We start from the raw sequence: 12,196 nt of genomic DNA on the forward strand, positions 1-12,196 counted from the left end.
ATTATCACAAGTGATAGTGATGAAGATATTCTTCATGTGAAAATGCTATTGAAGCAAAAGTTTGAGATGAAGGATTTGGGACCATGCAAGAAGCCATGAAAGATATGTACGGAAGCCATTTCCTAATTTTGATGAACTAATCTCTCTCATGATTATTGAAGAGATCAATATGCAAGGTGATTCGTCTGAAAGAAATGGTGAACAGGTCCAAGCATTTTACTCGAGTTTAGGAAGGGGACGTGGTAGATCCTCTTCGAGAGGCCGTGGTATGGGATGTGCTGGCGATAACTAGCTAAATAGGTTCAATCAACAGTTTGGTGAAATGCAAGTTTCTGGAGGCAAAGGAAACTTTAGAGGCAGGGGGAGCTCTAGAGGAAGAGGTGGATGGCAGAATAGAGGTTCTAGAAATTCTGCTATTTTTTGCCATTATTGTGGCAAAATAGGCCATATTGCAACCCATTGCTATGCAAAGAAGGATGTTATTCACAATGGTAAATTGCAGCAAGGAAACTATGCATCGTCTTCATGACAGAATGAAGACAAAAATGAGTGTCTGTTTGTTATGCAGCATATTATGAATGCAATTATAGGAAAGGGGACACATGATGATGTATGATATGTCAATTCAGGTGCATCTAATCATATGACTAGTCATGTTGAATGGTTTGGAGAGATGCGAGACTTATAAAGCCCAAGTTATGTGCAGACAGGTGATGATTCATGCCACCCAATTTCACACATTGGAAAGGTTCCCTTATCCTTGTATGATGGCCAGAAAAAGAGTTTGACAGATGTATTACATGTGCCATCAATTACAAAGAATCTAGTATCTATTGGCCAAATGGTAGAGCAGGGGTTGCAAGTTTGATTCAATGCAAAAGGTTGTTCTGTAGAAGACTTTAATGATAAGTGCAGGTTGGTCGCAAAAGTAAGTAGAGTTGGCCGAATGTTCACTTTAGATGCTGGAATTCTTGCAATGGATGCTGTTATGTATGCTGAAGGAAAAGGAGTAGTTGCAGATATTGAAATATGGCATAAACGTATTGGACATGCAAATGTGCAAAGGCTGAAATTAATGCCGTCTAGAGGATTAGTTACAAGGCTGCCTTCTTTTAGAGTTGCAGAATTGCATAAAGTCTGTGAAGCATGCCTGTTTGGTAAGCAGGCGAGACAACCCTTCTCACATGATAGAGAAGTGAGAAATATACTTGATGTGATACATACATATGTTTGGGGGCCTACACAAAATAAATCTCTTGGTGGCAGCAAATACTTTGTCACATTTATTGATGACTGTTCAAGGAAGCTATGGGTTTACTTCATGAAGGAAAAGAGTAATGTGTTTGAGCACTTCAAATCTTTTAAGGCAGTTATTGAAACAGAAACATGCTTAAAAGTGAAATGCTTGAGATCAGATGGAGGGGGAGGATACCTCTCTAATTGTTAGAATATCAAGCTCTTACATGTGTGTTTGACCAACATGAGCTGGACATAGCTAGTCTGGCTAGATCAGTTAGGTACATTAAATAAGTCGGTTCTACTTATGGTGTGAATGGTCCTTATGACGTTAGGTTGTATATGCACAAAGTGTGTGTTGAATGAATAATAAGAAGAATGGAGAGAGGAAGCATGTTGCTTCACTCTGTGTCTTCCTCACTACTTGCATCTCTGAAAGATAACATGGTATGAGAGCCATGAATGGGCTCACTGGTGGAATGCACTGGAAAAGAAGACTTGAAGCTTGAAGACAGAGTGTATCTATGAAGTAACAAGGCTGCCATTATTACTCTATCAAGGTATGTGTCAGGGTCTATGCATTCTATCTATGTAAGAGCTTGTTATAGGTTGTTGAGCAGTCTCTCAGGGCATCATTAAGCACTAGAGTGTGCTCTATGGTCATCATTGTCATCGAATGCTGCTACTGCACACTCCAGACTAGTCTGCGTGTTTGCGCTTGCTGTGGCTGAAGGCATATCTCACTGCAACACAAGGCATTTGTAGCTCCTCAAGCAATCTATAGCTTGCTTATACACCTTGGAAGTGGTTGAAGGTCTTGGCATGCTATTATTGGATGTGTGCTCAGTTATGAGCTACAGATCTGATCTACAGATCTGAAATAGCAGTAGTTCAGCTATAAATAGTAATAGGGCAGCTTGTATCTGATCTTGGTTAGAGCTTGAAGCTCTCTGACATGCTTTATGGACCTCATTGGAGCCTAGGAGCATTCTGGAAGACATATGTATCAGTTCTCATGCCTTTGAGCTGAGATTTCTTGAAGGAAGTACTCAAATCTGGAAGTGTAAACAGGCTAGAAACCTGTCTCAAAACAGTGGGCAACAAGCATTAGCTTCCATTGAACATTTGGTTGGCATTTATCATATGTATGACATGGGCTATGTCTGCTGGAGGTTTATGGATTGGGTTGAGCATCAAGTGATCATGGAAGTTGGAGCCTAAGGCTGGTGATTACTGCAGTGACATTGTCTCAGTGGTTGCAAGCAATAAATGCAGTCTATGAATTGGATTCATGAAGACATGATGCCTATAGTTACCCGAATGCTCATGTATTGAACCTAACACTTCAAAGTGAATGTCTGACATGATTTGAGGCTGTTCTGGAGCTGGATTGACTTTGGTTTACTGAGAAGTTGCTGATTGCAATCTGTAAGCAGAAGGTTTGATACTTATACCTGCTATCTATGCACTGACTTGTGCCCCATTGGTTATGCTCGGATTGCTACATATACTAGCAGATGTCTATGAAGGTTTGGGACATGTATGACATGTATATCACTCAGTTTTGGGCTTGAAATCACTGCTGGTCATTCACAGAATTACAGTTTTCAAACTGCATGTATGTATCCTGGCAGTGAGGTTGGAAGAGGTTCAACTGAAGTAAATACATTGCATCTGTACTGACTGTTTTGCCTACAGGGCTACTTGGTTATGGGCTATTTTGGATTGTCAGTGGGCTGAAATACCCTGGTTTTTTTACTGCAATTAATTGCAGAAAACTGTCATAAATAGTTTCGGACTGAAGTTGAACTGTTAAGAAGATATTGGTTTGCAGGTAGTCAGGCAAGGTCTACAACATGGCAAATGTTGATAGAACTGATAATGTAACCCAGATTGTGGGAGAAAAGCTTGATAGCAACAATTATGCAATATGGAAGTTCCACATGGAGAACTCTCTAATAGGCAAAGGATACTGGGACTTACTGATAGGTGTTGAGGCTGAACCTGAAGTTCCAGAAAGGAATCCTACAGAAGATGAGCGCATTGAGCTTGGACGGAAAGAGCTCGCAGGATTTTACATTGGTTGTCATTATGTATCTTGGATTCTATGGTGATGCAGATCAATAACTGTAAATCCCCAGCAGATGCATGGAATATATTAGTCAAATACTATGGCACAACCACAAGTGCCAGGAAGATACAATTGAAGCAGAAATTCAATAACATGGAGAGGAAGAATAGATCCATACAAGATTATGTCACAGAGGTTAAGACCATAGCAGATCAACTGGCATCTATTGGTTCACAGGTTGAAGATGAGGATATGGTTGCAGTGACCTTAAATGGCTTGGATCCTGAGTACAAGTCTTTTGACACTTCAGTGTCTATGCGGGATGAAATGCCTGACTTTAATGAGCTGGTTGCATTATTGATTCATGAAGAGGTGAAGCTTGGCTTCGCTACAGGGTCAAGCAGTTCAAAGAATAAGGATGTAGTTTTTTTACTCACATCAACGTGGTCGTGGCAGCCATGGTAGGGGTTATGGATCTGGCAGAGGAGGCCAACAAAATGCATCCTATGGTAATAGCAATCAGCAGTCATCAAATGCAAGAGGCGGTGGAAATTTTCGAGGCATGGGGAGATCTAACTCCCGTGGCAGAGGTTCATGGCAGCAACAACATCAGTCAGACAATCCAAATAAGGATAAGGATTGTCACTACTGCGAGAAGTATAGGCATATTACAAAGGACTGCTAGAAGAAGCAGGGAAACCAAAAGGGAAAGTAACATGGACATTATGCTACGTCCAGTCAGGCAGATGACTTTGGTGATAGACTGTTTGCCATACAATATGTCAAAGATAAGGTTGCTGAAAAATCATCTGATGATGCAGTGTGGTACATTGACTCAGGGGCATCGAACCACATGACCCCTCACAGTGACTAGTTCACTGATATGGTGGCTGAAAAGCATGGCTATGTATGCACAGGTGATGACACGCAGCATAGCATTGAACATAAAGGCAAAATGCCTCTTGTGGTTCATGATGGTAGGAAGAAAAATTTGCATGATGTCTTGCATGTTCCTTCAATTACGAAGAACTTGTTGTCTGTCGGTCAGATGACGGAGCAGAACTTGCATGTTAGATTCAATAATCATGGTTGCTTTATTGAAGAGTTTGGAAATGGCTGCAAGTTGATAGCTCGTGGTCACAGGAATGGCAGAATGTTTACTCTTGATGCTTCTTTGCCAGAGCTGAATTCAGCTATGTTTGCCCATGGTTCTGGCCCTCTTAGGGATTTGGAAATATGGCACAAGAGAGTGGGGCATGTCAATTTGCAAAGGCTGCAAATTATGCAAAAGAAATAGCTGGTTACAGGTTTACCCAAGTTCCAATATTCAGATATTGGTCATGTATGCGAGGCTTGCCAATTCAGTAAAGCAGTCACGATTGTCATTTGTCAAGCATGTAAGATAGAGTACACGCCCATTGCAATTAGTGCACTCTGATGTTTGGGGGCTAGCTCATAATGTATCTATGGGAGGTTCTAGATATTATGTATCTTTCATTGACGACTACAGTCGCTATACCTGGCTTTACATATTGAAAACAAAAGATGAGGTCTTTGCTGTTTTTCAACAATTTAAAGCACAGGTTGAGAAGGAGTTTGAATGCTACATCTCTTGCTTGAGATCTGATAGTGGTGGGGAGTATGTATCAAATGAATTTGATGATTTCTTGGTTGAAAATGGCATTCGTAGGCAGCTCACCTGCAGCTACACTCCGTAGCAGAACGGAGTAGCTGAAAGGAAGAATAGGGTTCTGATGGAAGCTGCTAGGGCCATGATGAATGAAAAGCATATGCCGCTTTACTATTGGGCAAAGGCTGTTATGACAGCCGTATACTTTTTGAACAGGACTCCCACTGCAGGTATTCATGAGATGACACCGTTTGAGAAGCTATATGGCTATAAGCCGGATGTAAGTCACATGAAAGTCTTTGGCTATCTTGCTTATGTGCATATTCAAGATGAGAAAAGGAAGAAGTTGGATCCCAAAGCGCATAAGTGTGTTTTCATTGGATATTCGCAGGAGAAGAAGGCATACAAATGCTATGATCCCTCTACCAGGGAGACTTTGGTAAGCAGGGATGTTATCTTTGATGAGATGGGCTCTTGGTATGTATCACCAGTTGCAGTGCCAGTAGATATGCCTCCCACTCATGTTTCTATAGTTGATTTACAGCAGAACACTGCTATGACAGGATCTCGTAGTCAGATAGTATCCCCATGGATAGGGAGATTGAGGAGCTCGCTGTCCACTAACACCAGTATGTCAGTGAGGGGGAGACATGATGTCTTGGATAGCAAAGGAAAAGAGAAAGTTATTGAGGATGCATCTGGTATGATGACACCTAGCAGAATGACTTCTAGCTATGAGTATGGTGATACTTTAGACAATGAACTTGGTATTCTGACTGTCTATACGTCTGGCACAATGCAGAGCAGGTATATTCCGCCTCATGAGAGAGGGGAATCGAGTAGTGCACCACAACTTAGACACTCACAGAGGGTCAGATACCCTGTTGACAAGTTGACATACAGTGGCTACTCTGCAAAGCATTATGCTTACATGAAAAAAGTGATGGAGGTCAAAGAACCAGGTACATATGCTGAAGCAGTGAAAGATGAGAATTGGTGTGTAGCCATGGATGAAGAAATGAATGCCTTGGCTGAAAATAAGACATGGGATTTAGTGCCACTGCCTGAAGGGAAAAAGACCATTGGCTGCAAGTGGGTCTACAAAATCAAATGCAAGTCAGATGGTAGTGTGGAGAGATACAAAGCCAGGCTGGTCGCAAAGGGGTATGCCCAAGAATATGGACTTGATTATGAGGAAACATTCAGTCCTGTTGCCAAGATGGCAACCATTCGCACTGTGATTGCCTTGGCTGCTGATAAAGGCTGGAAATTGCAGCAGATGGATGTTAAGAATGCATTTCTTAACAGTGACCTAGCAGAGGATGTTTATATGATTCAGCCAGAAGGGTATGTTCACCCTGATTTTCAGCATTATGTATGCATGCTAAAAAAGGCATTGTACGGGCTAAAGCAGGCTCCAAGAGCTTGGCATGCTAGGATCAATAACTACTTGTAGAGATTGGGTTTTGCTGTTGGCAGGGCTGATCACAACCTATTTACAAAGAAGACTGACAATGGTTTAGTAGTGCTGGTCATATATGTTGATGATTTGATAATCACTGGTGATGATGACTTAGGCATACAACATGTAATGAAGATGCTAAAATCTGAATTTGACATGAAAGACTTGGGAGAACTGAAGTATTTATTGGGCATTGAGGTAGTTCCAGCTGACAATGGGTTATGGGTGATGTAGAAGCACTATGCCATAGAGATGCTGAAGAAGTATGGCATGGCTGAATGTAAACCGTTTGATACACCTCTTGATCAGAATGTCAAGCTAGACATGAACATTGGGGCTGAAGTAGAGGATGTGACTATGTATAGGCAGATGGTTGGCAGCTTGATTTACTTGACCATCACTAGGCTTGACTTGAGCTATGCTGTAGGGCTCATAAGCCAGTTTATGCAGAAGCCTAGAAAGCCACACTTGGATGCAGTTAGACGTATTATGAGATATGTTAAGTCCACTGTAGAGTATGGGCTGTTCTATGTCACAGATAAGCCCTTGATATTGACTAGATACACGGATGCAGATTGGGCAGGCTGCTCATATGACCGTAGATCTACGAGTGGATATGCATTTGGATTTGGTAGCGGCATGATTAGATGGAGCAGCAAGAAGCAGCCTACGGTTGCTTTGTCGAGTACTGAGGCAAAGTACAGGGGTGCTGCATTGGCAGCATGCGAGATTTCATTGCTGCTCAAGCTTATGGCTGATTTGAACATACAGGTAGATGCTCTAGTGAAGTTACTATGTGATAATTTGAGTAGTGTACTCCTGGCTATGAATCCAGTCTATCATGCCAGGACGAAACACATAGAGGTACACTACCATTTCATCAGAGAGATGGTTCTTGCAGGATGAGTTGATCTTATGCATGTAAAGATAGATGAATAGGTTGCGGATATCTTTACCAAGTCCTTGGGTAAATATAATTTCTGTGGTTTTGGACAGCTGCTTGGAGTACAAATGATGTCTTGAGCTTGAGGGGGAGTGTTAGAATATCAAGCTCTTACATGTGTGTTTGACCGACATGAGCTGGATACAGCTAGTCTTGCTAGATCAGTTAGGTACATTAAATAAGTTGGTTCTACTTCTGGTGTGAATGGTCCTTATGACCTTAGGTTGTATATGCACAAAGTGTGTGTTGAATGAATAATAAGAAGAATGGAGAGAGGAAACATGTTGCTTCACTCTGTGTCTTCCTCACTACCTGGATCTCTGAAAGATAACACTAATGAGTTCAGTGGCTTCTTGAGGAGTCATGGGATAATAAGGGCAATTTACTTGCAGGTATGCCCCACAACAAAATGGCATTGCAGAAAGAAAAAATAGGCATATGGTAGAAGTGTCACGGGCATTAATGGCTGAAAAGAATATGCCCAAACATTTTTGGTGTTAGGCTATCCATATTGCTATCTGCATTATTGATGGAACCTAGAACGGGTCGACACTAGCTCATGCACTAGCCGGACCTCTATCACACGTGCTCAACAACCCCACGGCCTCGCGGCCAGGAGCGTTGATGACACATACATTACCTTCCTAAATGTCTTGCATGTGTATTACGTCGTTTGTAGTCCATTCTTCTCTCACCCACTACTCCTCAAAGGGAGTCCCTTACACATTGCCTAATGGCACGAAGCACAAATATAGGGGGTCCTCCAACGGCTGAATGCCGCCACCCCTCTGTGACTCTCCTACACCTTGGGGATTGGCCCCTCGATGCGTCGCTCAACATATAAACATTTCGCACAAAATCCACTCAAGGTACCATTTAATCGTATACAGAAATGTACCATTGTCCTTACTCCTCTTTTCCCTAGACCCTATGACTAGCCTACGGCTTAGGGCATCCTGTCTCTCACTCAACGTGGGTCAAGGTCCTAATGAAAGCAATTGCTATGCATCCAGGATTTTTGATACCTTTAAATATTTCCATGATTTGTGCATATTGTGGATGCCAAGTGCTCAAACAATTATGAAATAATATTGTGCACGTGCGGAAAACATCTTTCAATGGTTTTCAACTACCGTTCTTATGCGGTGCTGCATGAACCTAGCACCAAGGAAACCCTCATGCTACTAGGCTCTTATTTTATAATTATTCACCGACCTATATGGCACGCAAACAAAAACCAGCAATCTTTTCATCATTTTACTTCACATTTAGACACATTTTAACCACTCTACCCTCCCATCGATCAAATGTTGCATTGTTGTATGGATTTATAGGGCATTTTGCCATCATTTTATGTGTAGAAAGCGGGAAAAACACACTAGAACAAGAAGGTGGGGTTGAACTGAGGCAAATCCTCATGCTTCAGTCCCCCCAAACATTCACAAACATTGTTCTTAATTATCACTAATTTTCCACACCCAAAATGCATTTTTTCCCTATTTTTAGTGATTTTTCTCTATTTTCCTTGTATTTTTTCTTATTTTTTGCATTATTTAATTACTGAAAATTCAAAATAGGTTATGGGTTGTGGCCCTTAGTTCCTTCTTGCAGCAAAAATGAAAATTTAGTTGGTGTTCCTATTCATTTTTCCATTTTTATGCCCAAAAACATCATTTTCCCTTGATTTTTCATATTTTACATGTTTTAGTGTATTAATTTGAACCACAAGATGCATATTTTTCTGATTTTCTAATTATGATCAACAAGTACTCATGGAAAACAGCAACCTAAACAATTTTTAGCCCACATGAATAACACTTTATCAATCAAAAGCCATAAAATCTCAAATTTCCTTTGAAAAATTTGAATTACCGCTTATTTGCGTGTTTCGGGTTTCGTGTCCATGGCTGCAAATCTGAAAATCAGCACCACTTCATGCTCAGCACGATCACAAATTACCATTTCCAGCCCATGGAGCAATCCGATCAATGCCGGACAAGCCTCCATCATTCTTTCTTCTTCCTTCTTCTTCTCACATGAACTTGCCTTTAGAAGAGAGAGAGGGAGGAGAGAGAAATACTAAATCTGGTTCTCTTCATTCAATCCACCATTCTACGGGCGAAGGGCAGTGATAAGATCGGCCAAGAAGGAGAAGATCAGCCCCAATGTCTGTTCCATGGGGTACTCACAGCCCACAATCATGATGAGATAGGAGAGAGAGCGAAAAATCCGCCATTTCTTGATCACACCATGTCTTCCTTCTCTCTCCATGTTTTTTGATCAAGAGGTGCATAAAATTTTGGGTGGGAGGGTCCAAACTCAAAAGGCATGCCCAATTTTGGCCTCCCAAGTGTCCACCTTTTCATATCTTGACTGGTTTCTTGGCCATTTCCCCGTCCGGACTCGGAATTGAGCTCTGAAAAATCCTGGGCGTCCGGCTTAGCATCCCACATTGGCCAGTAGCTCGTGTCAACCTGCACGACTGTCTGAAACATTATGAAAAATCAACAAGTGTTGCTCGGGCACCTTTAAAGCACTTTGACGCTTAAAATCGTTCTAGATCGAGCCGCCGCCTTTGGCGTTGAATATTTTTCCCTTGATATTCATAATTTTTAGCTATTTTTAAGCACTTTTCAGCACCAAATTTTCACTCTCATTGGCGACCACGGGATAGGGCGACTCAGCCCGTCGAATCCACGAACATATATGCACATAAACAACCAAAGAAGCATCAAGCTGATACAAAACAAACATATAATAAAACTCAGCACAATGCTCCCCCTACCCCTGGATAGAACCAAGGCATGACATCCACAAGGAGTAGGCCTAGCATCATCTAATAGAATATCCGAAGCGAGTCACTAACCAGCTGCTCCAACACAGCGAAACTAAAAACCTATCAAAGCGGTTGCCCTAACTGGTAGTCTGAACTACTTACCAACTAAAGACAACACAACTAGGAGCTCCTACAAGGCGAGGACTCCTATAGCCTGATCAAGGAGTATTTTCTTTCAGTACATTTCTTCTTTTAGGGTTTTTATTTTATTAACATACTTGGGCATGTAAAAAGGAGGGAGTTGAGCGTAGTGACCCAAGGAGAACAGGGCATCTGCCTCAGGACCTGTCTCGGCACCCAAGAACCTACCAAGCCCTCGCAAGGCGACACTTAATCCTTTTCTAACGCTCACTTTTATTTTCGCTCCAGCCTGCCTTGTTTTGTCATCTTTTTTTAAAAAAAAAGCAAGAAGCCACCCCTCGAAAGACAAGGTATCGACCCCGGGTCTGACTCGTCCCCAAGAACCTACCAGGCCTTCGCAAGGCAATGATCAACTGCCTATACATTTTCATTTCTTTTCTTTTCTTTGATAGGGGTTAGAACCCCTTTTTACATACCTTCGTATTTATATTCATCTTTTGGGATGTTTTGGGTTTCTTGGCATCATTATTATTATCTTTTGGCAAGCTTCTCTAACTGCCTCACTACTAACAAGAGCTCCTAGGACGGCTGCCTAGCAGGCTAACAAAACATGGCCATTAGGACTTCCTTCTAAAACAGGTCTTTCGATGCCATACAATGTCTTTACAGGAGGCAATGACTACTCCGACCTCCCTCAAACATACTTAGCCTAAACCTGGGACTTCATGCCTTGGTTGCCGGTCCCCAACAAAAATGTATCCCCTTGACAAGTACAAATACACATATAACAGGAAAGAAAGGTACTCGAAAAGGAGAGGTATCACCTGGATTGCCCACAAGAAGCTTCCATCACAGCAAAGGCTCCTCCAGGCTCCACCAAATTCCACGATACACAAAACCTGTCCAGCACAACACTTAAAACAAAAACCCAATCAAACGCACCCGCACTAGACAGGGAAATGGCCCTCTTGGCCTAATGAAATAAAATACTTCACTACAAAACTAAATCGGCCCTCTTGGCCTAACGAAATCTGGAGGTAATATTCAAAGCAGCTAGCCTTCCTAGCTTAAAACTAGATAGGTCATTTTAGTCCACGTAATACTGATGTCCTTGGCATATACATCACACCCTCTCAGACTACCCAAGGTGCCAAAGATAGCATATCATAGGTCGACTAGCCCCATGCTACTCATGCAAGTTAGCTAAAAGCTTGATCTTGTATTTTTTTTCTTTTTTTTTCTTTTTTTCTTTTTAATGTTATGGTTTTCTTCTTGTAGAGCTACAAGTCCAAGCCTTTCCACAAATAACTCATCAATAAGATCGATCCCTTCTTGGGCACTATGAGCTGAATGAACAACCTTAGTGGGCTCGCATGTCCCACATTTATTGTAATCCGAATAACCTGGTCGTTCAAGCGGCTGAGTGGCTCCTTTGGAAGAAAGAATCATAGCTTTGTACTCATTCAAACCTCCCCTATTTGGGTTTTCACGTAGATCAGTGCTGCAACCCAAACTAGGTAGAACTTCAAGCCTAAGCATATCACATGGGTGTATCCCAAGGCAGTGTATATGGTTAGATGTATATCCAATCTTACCCTCTTGGGGGTTCAACCGAATATATCCATATGGGATCCTTGGCCTTGCATCTGACACTACTGCCATACTTTTGGAGATTTTGGGTCTCCAAACCCATCTCACATTCCCCTTAATATTCTTGCATTCCCTCAATTTGCTGCACTTGTCTAACGAACTCAATGCAAACTTATCCCTATGGCTAAATGGCCTCACATCCTTATGACCTTTGTGAAGCACATGTGGACTTTTAGGATTTTGCATCCTGTTTACAAAAGATGTCTTTACTTGTTTACGTCCATACTGCAAATTTTCTTCCATAAGAACCATGCTTTCACTAGAAGGAACAGCATCCACCCGGAAGC

The sequence above is a fragment of the Lygodium microphyllum genome, chromosome 22 (genome assembly GCF_053477565.2).
Source record: "Lygodium microphyllum isolate KBCC chromosome 22, Lygodium_microphyllum_v1.1.10, whole genome shotgun sequence".
Classification (NCBI taxonomy): Eukaryota; Viridiplantae; Streptophyta; class Polypodiopsida; order Schizaeales; family Lygodiaceae; genus Lygodium; species Lygodium microphyllum.